Genomic DNA, 15749 nt, shown 5'->3' on the forward strand with positions numbered 1-15749 from the left:
GCTGAGTGAGTATGTTGAGAGAATGGATGCAAAAGATTGTTATGTATGCACACAAATACCTACCTCAGTAGTGGAAGGGGTGACATATCATAGCATGCCTCTTACGTACGGAATTACATGTAGTTTAATAATGACCAGATTTTATGGCCAGGAGTATATTCACTACTTTTATTCCAATCAGGATGTTACATTTGCATATATCCCCATAATCGAGTACCTGAGTAAAGTAGCAACAGATTATTATATAAAATTGATGAGGGGTTTCTTTGAGCCATTGTCACCTTTTCACACAGCTCACGCACATAGAGAGAACCTTACATGCTTGCTTTCACCGATGGAGATAAGCTTCTTAGATCGCACTGACGATAGGAGAAAAGAGGTGAAGGAGAAATTAGAAAGGGAATTATAGAAGAGGACATCTGTAGATAACTATGCTTTTGCCGCAATAAAGACACAAGGGAAAATAACTTTAGATACATTACATGTAGGGAGGTTCTGTGTACATAGACATAAATCATATTATGATACAGTTTTTGTGGGAACGAGTGAATGTAAATATACGTTTTTGTTTCAACCTAAATGGACGTTCATGCTGAATGTACAAGACCCAGTTATTCCAGGGGTATATTATATTTGTGGACTTAACGCCTATTATCGTCTTCCTAAGGGATGGTATGGGAGATGCTATTTGGGAATAGTATTCCCAAAGGTTTATCAACTGGACGACTTAAAGAAATTTCCAAAGCTGTCTGAATAACATCATGTTCAGTAAAGGGAGACAGCTTCTGGTGTGGTAGGAGATATATTTGGAGCAGTGATTCCGTCAGTAGGAGTCATATTGAATTCAATTAAAATACGAAAGTTGTCTACTATTGTGGATAACATGCTGACAAAATTCTCAGGAGCTATAATCCTGATGGATGCTGAACTTGCTGCAGAAAGAGCTATGACTCTTCAAAATCGGCTTGCCTTAGACATTCTTTTAGCAAAGGATGGCGGGGTTTGCAAAATGCTTGGTACACGTCACTGTTGTATTTATATTCCGGACAACAGTGGGCAAATTAGAAAAATGCTTACAAATTTAACTAACAAAAGTACAGATTTGAAAGAATTGAAAGAACCAGGAGTGTGGGAGAAGGTTGGAAAAGGATTTGCTTCTGTGGGAAATTGGGTCAGCAACATTTGGAACGGATTCTTACTGAAAATAGTAAAAGGAATATTAATAATATTAATTTGTCTATTAGGTATTTGGGGAATATGGAAAGCTATTAAAATATTGAAAACAAGAAATAAAAGGAAAAGGGAAGAGAAAGAGCAAAATAAAATGATAGAATTGTACAGAGAAAAATCTAAAGGAACCAAAAGAAAGAGGGAATTGACTGAAATGCCAAATTACTAAAACAGAATTTTAATGGAATAAAATTTGTGGGTAGATTTAATGTGATTACATAATTAGTCATCAGAGGAGGGATTGATGATGCAGAAAAAGAAGGACCAACATATATTCATATATCATGTAACCAAAATCGTATAATGTAGTGTGATTTTAGTAAAGAAAATAATGTACGAGGGAAATTGTGCCCTCGGAGTAGTTCACCATTATTATAAACGAGCTTTATTAATCATGAAGAATTGAAAAATGTAGTAATCCGTCATAATTGCAAATATGTGCTATGATTTCTTGTTGAAACTGTTTTATGCTTAGCTTAAATTTAGTAGAGGCTTTGGCCTAGTTGCCTGGTCTCAAATTCAACTGCGTGGTTTTCACTTGCAGTAACCAAAACATATTATTTCATTTAAAGGTTGTATTTTTCCAGTAGAAATGACTAATACACTTATCTCAAGGTTTCGTGCTAGGCTGATTGCATCCCTTTTGATGCAAGGTCAATCTCTGCAGGTGCGGACAATAAAAGCACTGATACTGAAATATTTGGCAAACATTGTTGCAACTTGTGTTCCAAGGCTCCAAGGACAATGTATGCATAAATGAATACTAGGAGAAAGACACTATTCATTGGTCAAATTGAAGCCACCCTATGAACCCTCCAATGGAAGACCCTGAAGTATTTGGAATGTTTCTTACTTAAACCCACAGGACAAAGAGCAGTCAGCCATTTTTCCTTGATGCCATCTTTGAAGCTAAATACCAGACGACATTTTCGACGACATCTTGATGCCCTTTTCTCTATTCCAGAGAAAGAGACTTTAAGAATTCTCACCCTAGAGACTTTAACTTTAATTTGCCTGGTCTTGCCCATGCAGTACCTTTGCCCCATTCTCCTTTGCTGCTGCAAGGAAACTTGCCCTTAACTCTGACCCTTTGATATCTGCCCCATGCTGATCGAACCGGTACCTGAAGGACGAAGACTTTCCTTGTATGCTGATTGTATTTGGTAATTATGAAATGATAATTGTATTATGCACTGTGTTTTCCTTCTTAGGTGCCAACTGCTATTTTGATAGGGCCCAAACTAAAAGTTTTCCAAATTTGTGTTAACTAAATTCATTTTGCATGAAGCCCCACATGCCAATGCTAATTAGAGGATAGTCGAGGTATTCACTTGACGCACCATGTTGAATTGAAATCTTGTTATACTGACCGATGTATGAAATTAGTCAAATTCAATTACTCATATTAGTGATTTGTATTGCTATAACTGAATGCATTATAATTCAGATTTTGCGTAGATTACGTTTCTTCCGCCGCTATGGACAGCTAGTAATGTTCGTATACATATATCATTTGGTTTTGAGACTTATATACATTGTGCTAGTTTTGTTAATATAGAGAAATAAATTCACTAACTTTTAATAAACTGGTGTGGTTATTCATGACTGAAAGGTCATGTTGCGTCAAAATACCAACTGTAATTGATTCCTAATATGTTATTTTGATCTATTAATTGAGTATTTGGCTATCGATTACAATAGACATTGATTATTGGTTTAAGTGATCTGACTATTCTAGGATGAGGAGAGCCCAACTCGGCTAAAAGGTTCACCGACCTCCAACGTGTCCAGGTACAGGTAATTTATAAGGGCTAGACGCGTTATCAGAGTTTACAATGCTAATTGCTCCAGCTCAAGCAAACGTGAGACCGGTTTCATTGCAAATGCTTGTTTTTTCATGCAGGCTCTGAGCACTGCTTAGGGTATCAGCAGCTGCAACACAAATTTTCCAGTAGTTGCCAGCTAGTCTTAGCTTTTAGGTTCCCTGACTAGGACCTGAGCGAGCCAATCTGAAATAAGTGACAGGAGAAAATATCTCCTTAATGTAATTTTTCCAAGTCTGAATCTGCGAACTGTCCACAAACTATCAAAATGTTTCTGTAATGAACTTTTTGAAGCCTGAAAAACACCCTTAAAAAAGATAATTTCTCAAAACTCTTCTGAAGGGGTTTACATCAAACCATGCAAATGCACATATCTGAGTAAATGTCTACTTTCAAGCCAAGTTGTATGTTATTCTGTTCACTGGTTTTTACTGTAGCGGTAAGCAAAGTTTCCCATGGGGCTTAAAATGGAACCCGCTCATTATTTGACCCCCTCCTTTTTACCAGGACACATCTCCATGAAACATCACATGTTGAAACTCAGTCACAATCACTATCTGGAATATTTGGTTGCAGAGTTTTGGGTGGATTCATCAAACAGCACAAAAACCATAACTTCCCAAGATCTGTGCTACTGGGGCCATCCCAAGAGGCATGGGACATTGCAGTGCAATATGTAGAAGGATACCACAGCTGTAGTGGGATGTTCCCCACACTCCCCGGAAAATTGGCAAACTTAAGGTAGTCCGAAAACTAGCATGGTACATTAAATGGAATACCATTGGTATCTCAACGTTGGAAGATCTGGTCTGCACAAGGGGGATGTAGTCCTTTGCAGACCTGCAAGAGGAATATGAATTGGACTCTTCACTGGGGTCTCCCTGTTGCCAAGTACGACACGCCCTGTGGGCAGAATCCATTGATTGGCGACCCTTGAGGGTTGTGTTGTAATCCTATTGAAAACAGGATACTGATAGAGGTGACACCAGGGAAGGTGATCTCCCTCACCTACCAGATACTCATTAATAATAGACCACATAACCTGTGACGCGTGAGGGTCCAATGGGAGGTAGAGGTGGGTCAGATTGAAGATGTGGACAGGGAAAACACATTGATGCACTCTTGGGAAATCGTGATAAAAACGAACTTCATGCTCATTCAATTGAAAATATTGTACAGAATGTATTACGACTGCCTGAGTACCTTCCCCCCAGTTACCTGAGATTTTTTAATGTGCTCTCAAGTTGTCCTCTCATTAGGGAACATTGGTGAGAGATTATTGGGGACCTCACATCGATAATGGAGCTGCCAGTCCCATCCACTGCACAATCTGTACTTCTAGGCATTCCCGGAGATGCGGACTTACCATAGAAGCAATTCCTCTTTTGCACCTGGGGTTCGCGCTGGTGCAGAGAGACATAGCAAAAAAGGTGGGAAAGTCCTCAAGTGTCCACTATACACATGTGGGTGATGGGTGTGCACATTGTATAGAGACATAACAAGAAATTTGAGAAAGTGGGGAAGGAGTGTTGATATCCTACCAGGAACTTGATAGAGACAAGAGGATGATCCTAGAATCACCGCCACAGAGCATTGACACATACACTGAAAAAATGGGCAGAGGAGCAGGAGGCAAGGGTTGCTCCTTCTGATGGACCTGAAGCTGCAACCCCTCTCATGCCTGAGAACTTGAGGAAAACTGTGCATGTGTCTGCAAACTACTGGGACTCGTGAGAATAACAATGTGTTATCAAAGATGGAGAGATGTGTGTTGTTTCTAAACCAAAAAAGCATAATAAAGACAGTTTAAAAAACATAACTACACATTCCCTATTGCTGGCTAATACATACGTAGCTACAAATATATGTATGTAAGCATACATTACACACACAGTGACTCACACAACAGCCATGCAAACCACAGCTTGCACACTAAATACAACTTTCACAATATTTACACCAATAAGTAGCAAACCTAAAACACAATGTAATTAAATAACATACTCAAAGAAATAAAAACTACTGCATTCATAGTTGTCTCTTTCATAATGTTAAGGGTAATATGGTACATAATCTAATCAGGGCAGTTGTTTACGACATTTTCAATATATCTATCACATGAAAGGTAGGTTCATGATTACTACAACTGGTGTTCAACTTTTGGTTTGCATGACTGTAATGCGACATATGGTTCTCAGTTAATCATACCTTGCTAACTTCAGTGTTTCTCAGTTTTATTTCATAATCATACTTTAACTGTGCTTTCTAATCCCTAACATATGTTAAGGTGTTACAAATAAAAAATAACCTTAACTTCAGTTGAATATCGTTTTTTTCAGTGAAAGATGTGTATGTTGTATAGAGTGTGCAGTGTGGGGAGGGGGCCATGACTCGCAAGAAGTAAAGTGGTGAGTGAGTCACAAAGCCCCTAGCTCCTCCCCTCCCTCAAAAATGGTAATTAAAGCATATTATACTTTTTGTATCTGCATACAGACTATGGCGATCTTTATGACTTTGGCGTTCTTAGCCGTGGGCGCCAGAAGACCGCCAGTGCTGGCGGTCTTCCGCCCAACATGTAACAGGTATTGCTGGATTTCCGCCACACTTTGGCTGGAAATCCAGCAGTAGTCGTGCTGGCGGGTGGAGGTCCATGGGTGGTTCCACCACTGGCCTCTCCCAGCCAGAAGAACCCCACCCGCCGTATTATGTGCAATAATACAGCATGGCGGTGTCCTGATGGTGGGGAGCTTCCGGAGGTGGAAGCGCCCCTTCCTGTTCCCTGCCAGACGACCTCCTTCCCCGCCAGTTAAGTTGATCATCCGACAGGGGAGGGGGGCAGGAGGATGGGGGGTGTTGTGCGTCCCTGTGTGAGTGGGCATTTGGCTACGTGTGTGTATGCATGCTTGAATGGGTATGTGCGTATGTATTGGTGTGTGTATGCGTTTTTGAATGGGTGTGTGCATGCGTTTATGTATGGGTGTCTGTATGCATGTTTGAATGGGTGTGTGCAGGCATGGCTGAATGCGTGTATGAGTGCTGAGATGAATACAAGTATGGATGTGTGTGATTGAATGCGTGTGTGTAAGTCTAGGTGAATGAGTGCCTTCGTGGTGCGTGTGGGTGTCTGTGTGCGTGTGCATGTATGCGGGGAGGGGGGTACTGTACCTGGAGGGGGATGGTGTAGGGAAGTGCTTGGAGGGGAGTGGGAGAGGGGGCTGCTGTACGTGGAGGGTGGTGGGGTGTCATCAGGGAAGAAATTCCCTGTCACTGGTAGCCCTTCCACCATGGTTTTCGTGGAGGTGCTACCGCCTTGGAAACCCCAGTGGAAAGGCAGCTCCTAGTACCGCCAGCGGTCTTCTGTGGACCGCCGGGTCGGAGATGCTCATCTCTGGCCCAGAGGGTCCCACCGCCCTGGCGGTATGAGTGGAGATGTACTGCCAACCCGCCACATCATAATGTGTTGGTCTTCACCGCCAGCCTGTTGGTGGTGAAACCACCACCTTTACCCTGGCGGTCCGAAGACCGCCAGGGTCATAATGACCACCTATGTGTGTGTCTGTGTGTGTACTAAAGTGCTCTGGGATCCCGCACATGGAGATAGTAATTCATCAGTGGAGACCCCCACCTGGAGGAGAATTATAGATACCATAGGTGTTGTCATTTCAGGATGCATGGATACCAAAATATTCCAAGCTTGACACTAATAGTCAATTAAGAAATTGGAAATTACTGCAGAATTTTGAGCTATTGAACCTGATTGGCACAGTAATTCACAATGTTCAACCATATTACACTAGTGTTAGAAATTGAAGTATTAGTTAAGGAGGGATGACTGCATCAGGACTGCATCAAGACTGAAAGAGGAGAGGAAGGAATGGTCACTAGGTTTGGGTGGGGGGGGCAGAAAGAATACTAATATTCTGGACTAACAAACGCAGGCACCTTGGTCTTCATGTTAACATGTTAAGAGAAGTGACTGGAAGCAAGGGGGTGGGCAGAGAGGAATGCTGGATATATGGAATGATGGAAACACCAATGCTGCCTGGGTCAGTAACAGACCACACAGAAAAGCCTGGAGCTTTAAAGGCGCCTCAAATAATAATCACAATCCTTAAAAAATATAATTTCTCAAAACTCTTCCGAAGGGGTTTACATGAAACCATGCAAATGCACATATCTGAGTAAATGTCTACTTTCAAGCCAAGTTGTATGTTATTCTGTTCACGGGTTTTTACTGTAGCGGTAAGCAAAGTTTCCCATGGGGCTTAAAATGGAACCCGCTCATTATTTGACCCCCTCCTTTTTACCAGGACACATCTCCATGAAACATCACATGTTGAAACTCAGTCACAATACTTATCTGGAATATTTGGTTGCAGAGTTTTGGGTGGATTCATCAAAAAGCACAAAAACCATAACTTCCCAAGATATGTGCAACTGGGGCCATCCCAGGAGGCATGGGACAATGCAGTGCAATATGTAGAAGGACACCATAGCTGTAGTGGGATGTTCCCCGCACTCCCCGGAAAATTGGCAAACTTAAGGTAGTCCGAAAACTAGCATGGCACATTAAATGGAATACCATTGGTATCTCAACGTTGGAAGATTTGGTCTGCACAAGGGGGATGTAGTCCTTTGCAGACCTGCAAGAGGAATATGAATTGGACTCTTCACCGGGGTCTCCCTGTTGCCAAGTACGACACGCCCTGTGGGCAGAATCCATTGATTGGCGACCCTTGAGGGTTGTGTTGTAATCCTATTGAAAACAGGATACTGATGGAGGTGACACCAGCGAAGATGATCTCCCTCACCTACCAGATACTCATTAATAATAGACCACATAACCTGTGACGCGTGAGGGTCCAATGGGAGGTAGAGGTGGGTCAGATGGAAGATGTGGACAGGGAAAACACATTGATGCACTCTTGGGAAATCGTGATAAAAACAAACTTCATGCTCATTCAATTGAAAATATTGTACAGAATGTATTACGACTGCCTGAGTACCTTCCCCCAGTTACCTGAGATTTTTTAATGTGCTCTCAAGTTGTCCTCTCATTAGGGAACATTGGTGAGAGATTATTGGGGACCTCACATCGATAATGGAGGCGCCAGTCCCATCCACTGCACAATCTGTACTTCTAGGCATTCCCGGAGATGCAGACTTACCATAGAAGCAATTCCTTTTTTGCACCTGGGGTCCGCGCTTGTGCAGAGAGACATAGCAAAAAAGGTGGGAAAGTCCTCAAGTGTCCACTATACACATGTGGGTGATGGGTGTGCACATTGTATAGAGACATAACAAGAAATTTGAGAAAGTGGGGAAGGAGTGTTGATATCCTACCAGGAATTTGATAGAGACAAGGGGATGATCCTAGAATCACCGCCACAGAACATTGACACATACACTGAAAAAATGGGCAGAGGAGCAGGAGGCAAGGGTTGCGCCTTCTGATGGACCTGAAGCTGCAACCCCTCTCATGCCTGAGAACTTGAGGATCACTGTGCATGTGTCTGCAAACTACTGGGACTCGTGAGAATAACAATGTGTTATCAAAGATGGAGAGATGTGCGTTGTTTCTAAACCAAAAAAGCATAATAAAGACAGTTTAAAAAACATAACTACACATTCCCTATTGCTGGCTAATACATACGTAGCTACACATATATGTATGTAAGCATACATTACACACACAGTGACTCACACAACAGCCATGCAAACCACAGCTTGCACACTAAATACAACGTTCACAATATTTACACCAATAAGTAGCAAACCTAAAACACAATGTAATTAAATAACATACTCAAAGAAATAAAAACTACTGCATTCATAGTTTTCTCTTTCATAATGTTAAGGGTATTATGGTACATAATCTAATCTGGGCAGTTGTTTACAACATTTTCAATATATCTGTCACATGAAAGGTAGGTTCATGATTATTACAACTGGTGTTCAACTTTTGGTTTGCATGACTGTAATGCGACATATGGTTCTCAGTTAATCATACCTTGCTAACTTCAGTGTTTCTCAGTTTTAATTCATAATCATACTTTAACTGTGCTTTCTAATCCGTAACATATGTTAAGGTGTTACAAATAAAAAATAACCTTAACTTCAGTTGAATATCGTTTTTTTCAGTGAAAGATGCGTATGTTGTATAGAGTGTGCAGTGTGGGGAGGGGGCCATGACTCGCAAGAAGTAAAGTGGTGAGTGAGTCACAAAGCCCCTAGCTCCTCCCCTCCCTCAAAAGTGGTAATTAAAGCATATTATACTCTTTGTATCTGCATACAGACTATGGCGATCTTTATGACTTTGGCGTTCTTAGCCGTGGGCGCCAGAAAACCGCCATTGCTGGAGGTCTTCCGCCCACCATGTTACAGGTATTGCTGGATTTCCGCCACACTTTGGCTGGAAATCAAGCAGTAGTCGTGCTGGCGGGTGGAGGTCCATGGGTGGTTCCACCACTGCCCTCTCCCAGCCAGAAGAACCCCACCCGCCGTATTATGTGCAATAATACAGCATGGCGGTGTCCTGATGGTGTGGAGCTTCCGGAGGTGGAAGCGCCCCTTCCTGTTCCCTGCCAGACGACCTCCTCCCCCGCCAGTTAAGTTGATCATCCGACAGGGGAGGAGGGCAGGAGGATCGGGGGTGTTGTGCGTCCCTGTGTGAGTGGGCGTTTGGCTACGTGTTTGTATGCATGCTTGAATGGGTATGTGCGTATCTATTGGTGTGTGTATGCGTTTTTGAATGGGTGTGTGCATGCATTTATGTATGGGTGTCTGTATGCATGTTTGAATGGGTGTGTGCAGGCATGGCTGAATGCGTGTATGAGTGCTGAGGTGAATACAAGTATGGATGTGTGTGATTGAATGCATGTATGTAAGTCTAGGTGAATGAGTGCCTTCGTGGTGCGTGTGGGTGTCTGTGTGCGTGTGCATGTATGCGGGGAGCGGGGTTCTGTACCTGGAGGGGGATGGGGTAAGGGAGTGCTTGGAGGGGAGTGGGAGAGGGGGCTGCTGTACGTGGAGGGTGGTGGGGTGTCATCAGGGAAGAAATTCCCTGTCACTGGTAGCCCTTCCACCATGGTTTTCGTGGAGGTGCTACCGCCTTGGAAACCCCAGTGGAAAGGCAGCTCCTAGTACCACCAGCGGTCTTCTGTGGACCGCCGGGTCGGAGACGCTCATCTCTGGCCCAGAGGGTCCCACCGCCCTGGCGGTATGAGTGGAGATGTAGTGGGTTGGCAGAGGCCAACCCGCCAAGCCATAATGTGGTGGTCTTCACCGCCAGCCTGTTGGTGGTGAAACCACCACCTTTACCCTGGCGGTCCGAAGACCGCCAGGGTCATAATGACCACCTATGTGTGTGTCTGTGTGTGTACTAAAGTGCTCTGGGATCCCGCACATGGAGATAGTAATTCATCAGTGGAGACCCCCACCTGGAGGAGAATTATAGATACCATAGGTGTTGTCATTTCAGGATGCATGGATGCCAAAATATTCCAAGCTTTACACTAATAGTCATTTAAGAAATTGGAAATTACTGCAGAAATTTGAGCTATTGCACCTGATTGGCACAGTAATTCACAATTTTCAACCGTATTACACCAGTGTTAGAAATTGAAGTATTAGTTAAGGAGGGATGAGAATCCACCTCAAATAATAATCACAATCCTTAAAAAAGATAATTTCTCAAAACTCTTCAGAAGGGGTTTACATCAAACCATGCAAATGCATATATCTGAGTAAATGTCTACTTTCAAGACAAGTTGTATGTTATTCTGTCACGGGTTTTTACTGTAGCGGTAAGTAAAGTTTCCCATGGGGCTTAAAATGGAACCCGCTCATTATTTGACCCCCTCCTTTTTACCAGGACACATCTCCATGAAACATCACATGTTGAAACTCAGTCACAATCACTATCTGGAATATTTGGTTGCAGAGTTTTGGGTGGATTCATCAAACAGCACAAAAACCATAACTTCCCAAGATCTGTGCTACTGGGGCCATCCCAGGAGGCATGGGACAATGCAGTGCAATATGTAGAAGGACACCACAGCTGTAGTGGGATGTTCCCCGCACTCCCCGGAAAATTGGCAAACTTAAGGTGGTCCGAAAACTAGCATGGTACATTAAATGGAATACCATTGGTATCTCAACGTTGGAAGATCTGGTCTGCACAAGGGGGATGTAGTTGGTCTTTGCAGACCTGCAAGAGAAATATGAATTGGACTCCTCACCGGGGTCTCCCTGTTGCCAAGTATGACACGCCCTTTGGGCAGAATCCATTGATTGGCGACCCTTGAGGGTTGTGTTGTAATCCTATTGAAAACAGGATACTGATGGAGGTGACACCAGGGAAGGTGATCTCCCTCACCTACCAGATACTCATTAATAATAGACCACATAACCTGTGACGCGTGAGGGTCCAATGGGAGGTAGAGGTGGGTCAGATGGAAGATGTGGACAGGGAAAACACATTGATGCACTCTTGGGAAATCGTGATAAAAACAAACTTCATGCTCATTCAATTGAAAATATTGTACAGAATGTATTACGACTGCCTGAGTACCTTCCCCCAGTTACCTGAGATTTTTTAATGTGCTCTCAAGTTGTCCTCTCATTAGGGAACATTGGTGAGAGATTATTGGGGACCTCACATCGATAATGGAGGCGCCAGTCCCATCCACTGCACAATCTGTACTTCTAGGCATTCCCGGAGATGCAGACTTACCATAGAAGCAATTCCTTTTTTGCACCTGGGGTCCGCGCTGGTGCAGAGAGACATGGCAAAAAAGGTGGGAAAGTCCTCAAGTGTCCACTATACACATGTGGGTGATGGGTGTGCACATTGTATAGAGACATAACAAGAAATTTGAGAAAGTGGGGAAGGAGTGTTGATATCCTACCAGGAATTTGATAGAGACAAGGGGATGATCCTAGAATCACCGCCACAGAGCATTGACACATACACTGAAAAAATGGGCAGAGGAGCAGGAGGCAAGGGTTGCGCCTTCTGATGGACCTGAAGCTGCAACCCCTCTCATGCCTGAGAACTTGAGGATCACTGTGCATGTGTCTGCAAACTACTGGGACTCGTGAGAATAACAATGTGTTATCAAAGATGGAGAGATGTGCGTTGTTTCTAAACCAAAAAAGCATAATAAAGACAGTTTAAAAAACATAACTACACATTCCCTATTGCTGGCTTATACATACGTAGCTACAAATATATGTATGTAAGCATACATTACACACACAGTGACTCACACAACAGCCATGCAAACCACAGCTTGCACACTAAATACAACGTTCACAATATTTACACCAATAAGTAGAAAACCTAAAACACAATGTAATTAAATAACATACTCAAAGAAATAAAAACTACTGCATTCATAGTTTTCTCTTTCATAATGTTAAGGGTAATATGGTACATAATCTAATCTGGGCAGTTGTTTACAACATTTTCAATATATCTGTCACATGAAAGGTAGGTTCATGATTATTACAACTGGTGTTCAACTTTTGGTTTGCATGACTGTAATGCGACATATGGTTCTCAGTTAATCATACCTTGCTAACTTCAGTGTTTCTCAGTTTTAATTCATAATCATACTTTAACTGTGCTTTCTAATCCGTAACATATGTTAAGGTGTTACAAATAAAAAATAACCTTAACTTCAGTTGAATATCGTTTTTTTCAGTGAAAGATGCGTATGTTGTATAGAGTGTGCAGTGTGGGGAGGGGGCCATGACTCGCAAGAAGTAAAGTGGTGAGTGAGTCACAAAGCCCCTAGCTCCTCCCCTCCCTCAAAAGTGGTAATTAAAGCATATTATACTCTTTGTATCTGCATACAGACTATGGCGATCTTTATGACTTTGGCGTTCTTAGCCGTGGGCGCCAGAAGACCACCAGTGCTGGCGGTCTTCCGCCCACCATCTTACAGGTATTGCTGGATTTCCGCCACACTTTGGCTGGAAATCAAGCAGTAGTCGTGCTGGCGGGTGGAGGTCCATGGGTGGTTCCACCACTGGCCTCTCCCAGCCAGAAGAACCCCACCCGCCGTATTATGTGCAATAATACAGCATGGCGGTGTCCTGATGGTGGGGAGCTTCCGGAGGTGGAAGCGCCCCTTCCTGTTCCCTGCCAGACGAACTCCTCCCCCGCCAGTTGGGCAGGAGGATCGGGGGTGTTGTGCGTCCCTGTGTGAGTGGGCGTTTGGCTACGTGTGTGTATGCATGCTTGAATGGGTATGTGCGCATCTATTGGTGTGTGTATGCGTTTTTGAATGGGTGTGTGCATGCATTTATGTATGGGTGTCTGTATGCATGTTTGAATGGGTGTGTGCAGGCATGGCTGAATGCGTGTATGAGTGCTGAGGTGAATATGAGTATGGATGTGTGTGATTGAATGCGTGTATGTAAGTCTAGGTGAATGAGTGCCTTCGTGGTGCGTGTGGGTGTCTGTGTGCGTGTGCATGTGCATGTATGCGGGGAGCGGGGTTCTGTACCTGGAGGGGGATTGGGTAGGGGAGTGCTTGGAGGGGAGTGGGAGAGGGGGCTGCTGTACGTGGAGGGTGGTGGGGTGTCATCAGGGAAGAAATTCCCTGTCACTGGTAGCCCTTCCACCATGGTTTTCGTGGAGGTGCTACCGCCTTGGAAACCCCAGTGGTAAGGCGGCTCCTTGTACCGCCGGCGTCTTCTGTGGACCGCCGGGTCGGAGATGCTCATCTCTGGCCCAGAGGGTCCCACCGCCCTGGCGGTATGAGTGGAGATGTAGTGGGTTGGCAGAGGCCAACCCGCCACGTCATAATGTGGTGGTCTTCACCGCCAGCCTGTTGGTGGTGAAACCACCACCTTTACCCTGGCGGTCCGAAGACCGCCAGGGTCATAATGACCACCTATGTGTGTGTCTGTGTGTGTACTAAAGTGCTCTGGGATCCCGCACATGGAGATAGTAATTCATCAGTGGAGACCCCACCTGGAGGAGAATTATAGATACCATAGGTGTTGTCATTTCAGGATGCATGGATACCAAAATATTCCAAGCTTGACACTAATAGTCATTTAAGAAATTGGAAATTACTGCAGAAATTTGAGCTATTGCACCTGATTGGCACAGTAATTCACAATTTTCAACCGTATTATACCAGTGTTAGAAATTGAAGTATTAGTTAAGGAGGGATGAGAATCCACCTCAAATAATAATCACAATCCTTAAAAAAGATAATTTCTCAAAACTCTTCCGAAGGGGTTTACATCAAACCATGCAAATGCACATATCTGAGTAAATGTCTACTTTCAAGCCAAGTTGTATGTTATTCTGTTCACGGGTTTTTACTGTAGCGGTAAGCAAAGTTTCCCATGGGGCCTAAAATGGAACCCGCTCATTATCTGACCCCCTCCTTTTTACCAGGACACATCTCCATGAAACATCACATGTTGAAACTCAGTCACAATCATTATCTGGAATATTTGGTTGCAGAGTTTTGGGTGGATTCATCAAACAGCACAAAGACCATAACTTCCCAAGATCTGTGCTACTGGGGCCATCCCAGGAGGCATGGGACAATGCAGTGCAATATGTAGAAGGACACCACAGCTGTAGTGGGATGTTCCCCGCACTCCCCGAAAAATTGGCAAACTTAAGGTAGTCCGAAAACTAGCATGGTACATTAAATGGAATACCATTATTATCTCAACGTTGGAAGATCTGGTCTGCACAAGGGGGATGTAGTCCTTTGCAGACCTGCAAGAGGAATATGAATTGAACTCTTCACCGGGGTCTCCCTGTTGCGACACGCCCTGTGGGCAGAATCCATTGATTGGCGACCCTTGAGGGTTGTGTTGTAATCCTATTGAAAACAGGATACTGATGGAGGTGACACCAGGGAAGGTGATCTCCCTCACCTACCAGATACTCATTAATAATGGACCACATAACCTGTGACGCGTGAGGGTCCAATGGGAGGTAGAGGTGGGTCAGATGGAAGATGAGGACAGGGAAAACACATTGATGCACTCTTGGGAAATCGTGATAAAAACGAACTTCATGCTCATTCAATTGAAAATATTGTACAGAATGTATTACGACTGCCTGAGTACCTTCCCCCAGTTACCTGAGATTTTTTTATGTGCTCTCAAGTTGTCCTCTCATTAGGGAACATTGGTGAGAGATTATTGGGGACCTCACATCGATAATGGAGGCGCCAGTCCCATCCACTGCACAATATGTACTTCTAGGCATTCCCGGAGATGCGGACTTACCATAGAAGCAATTCCATTTGGCACCTGGGGTCTGCGCTGGTGCAGAGAGACATAGCAAAAAAGGTGGGAAAGTCCTCAAGTGTCCACTATACACATGTGGGTGATGGGTGTGCACATTGTATAGAGACATAACAAGAAATTTGAGAAAGTGGGGAAGGAGTGTTGATATCCTACCAGGAACTTGATAGAGACAAGGGGATGATCCTAGAATCACCGCCACAGAGCATTGACACATACACTGAAAAAATGGGCAGAGGAGCAGGAGGCAAGGGTTGCTCCTTCTGATGGACCTGAAGCTGCAACCCCTCTCATGCCTGAGAACTTGAGGATCACTGTGCATGTGTCTGCAAACTACTGGGACTTGTGAGAATAACAATGTGTTATCAAAGATGGTCAGATGTGCGTTGTTTCTAAACCAAAAAAGCA

This window comes from Pleurodeles waltl, chromosome 11 (genome assembly GCF_031143425.1).
Source record: "Pleurodeles waltl isolate 20211129_DDA chromosome 11, aPleWal1.hap1.20221129, whole genome shotgun sequence".
Classification (NCBI taxonomy): Eukaryota; Metazoa; Chordata; class Amphibia; order Caudata; family Salamandridae; genus Pleurodeles; species Pleurodeles waltl.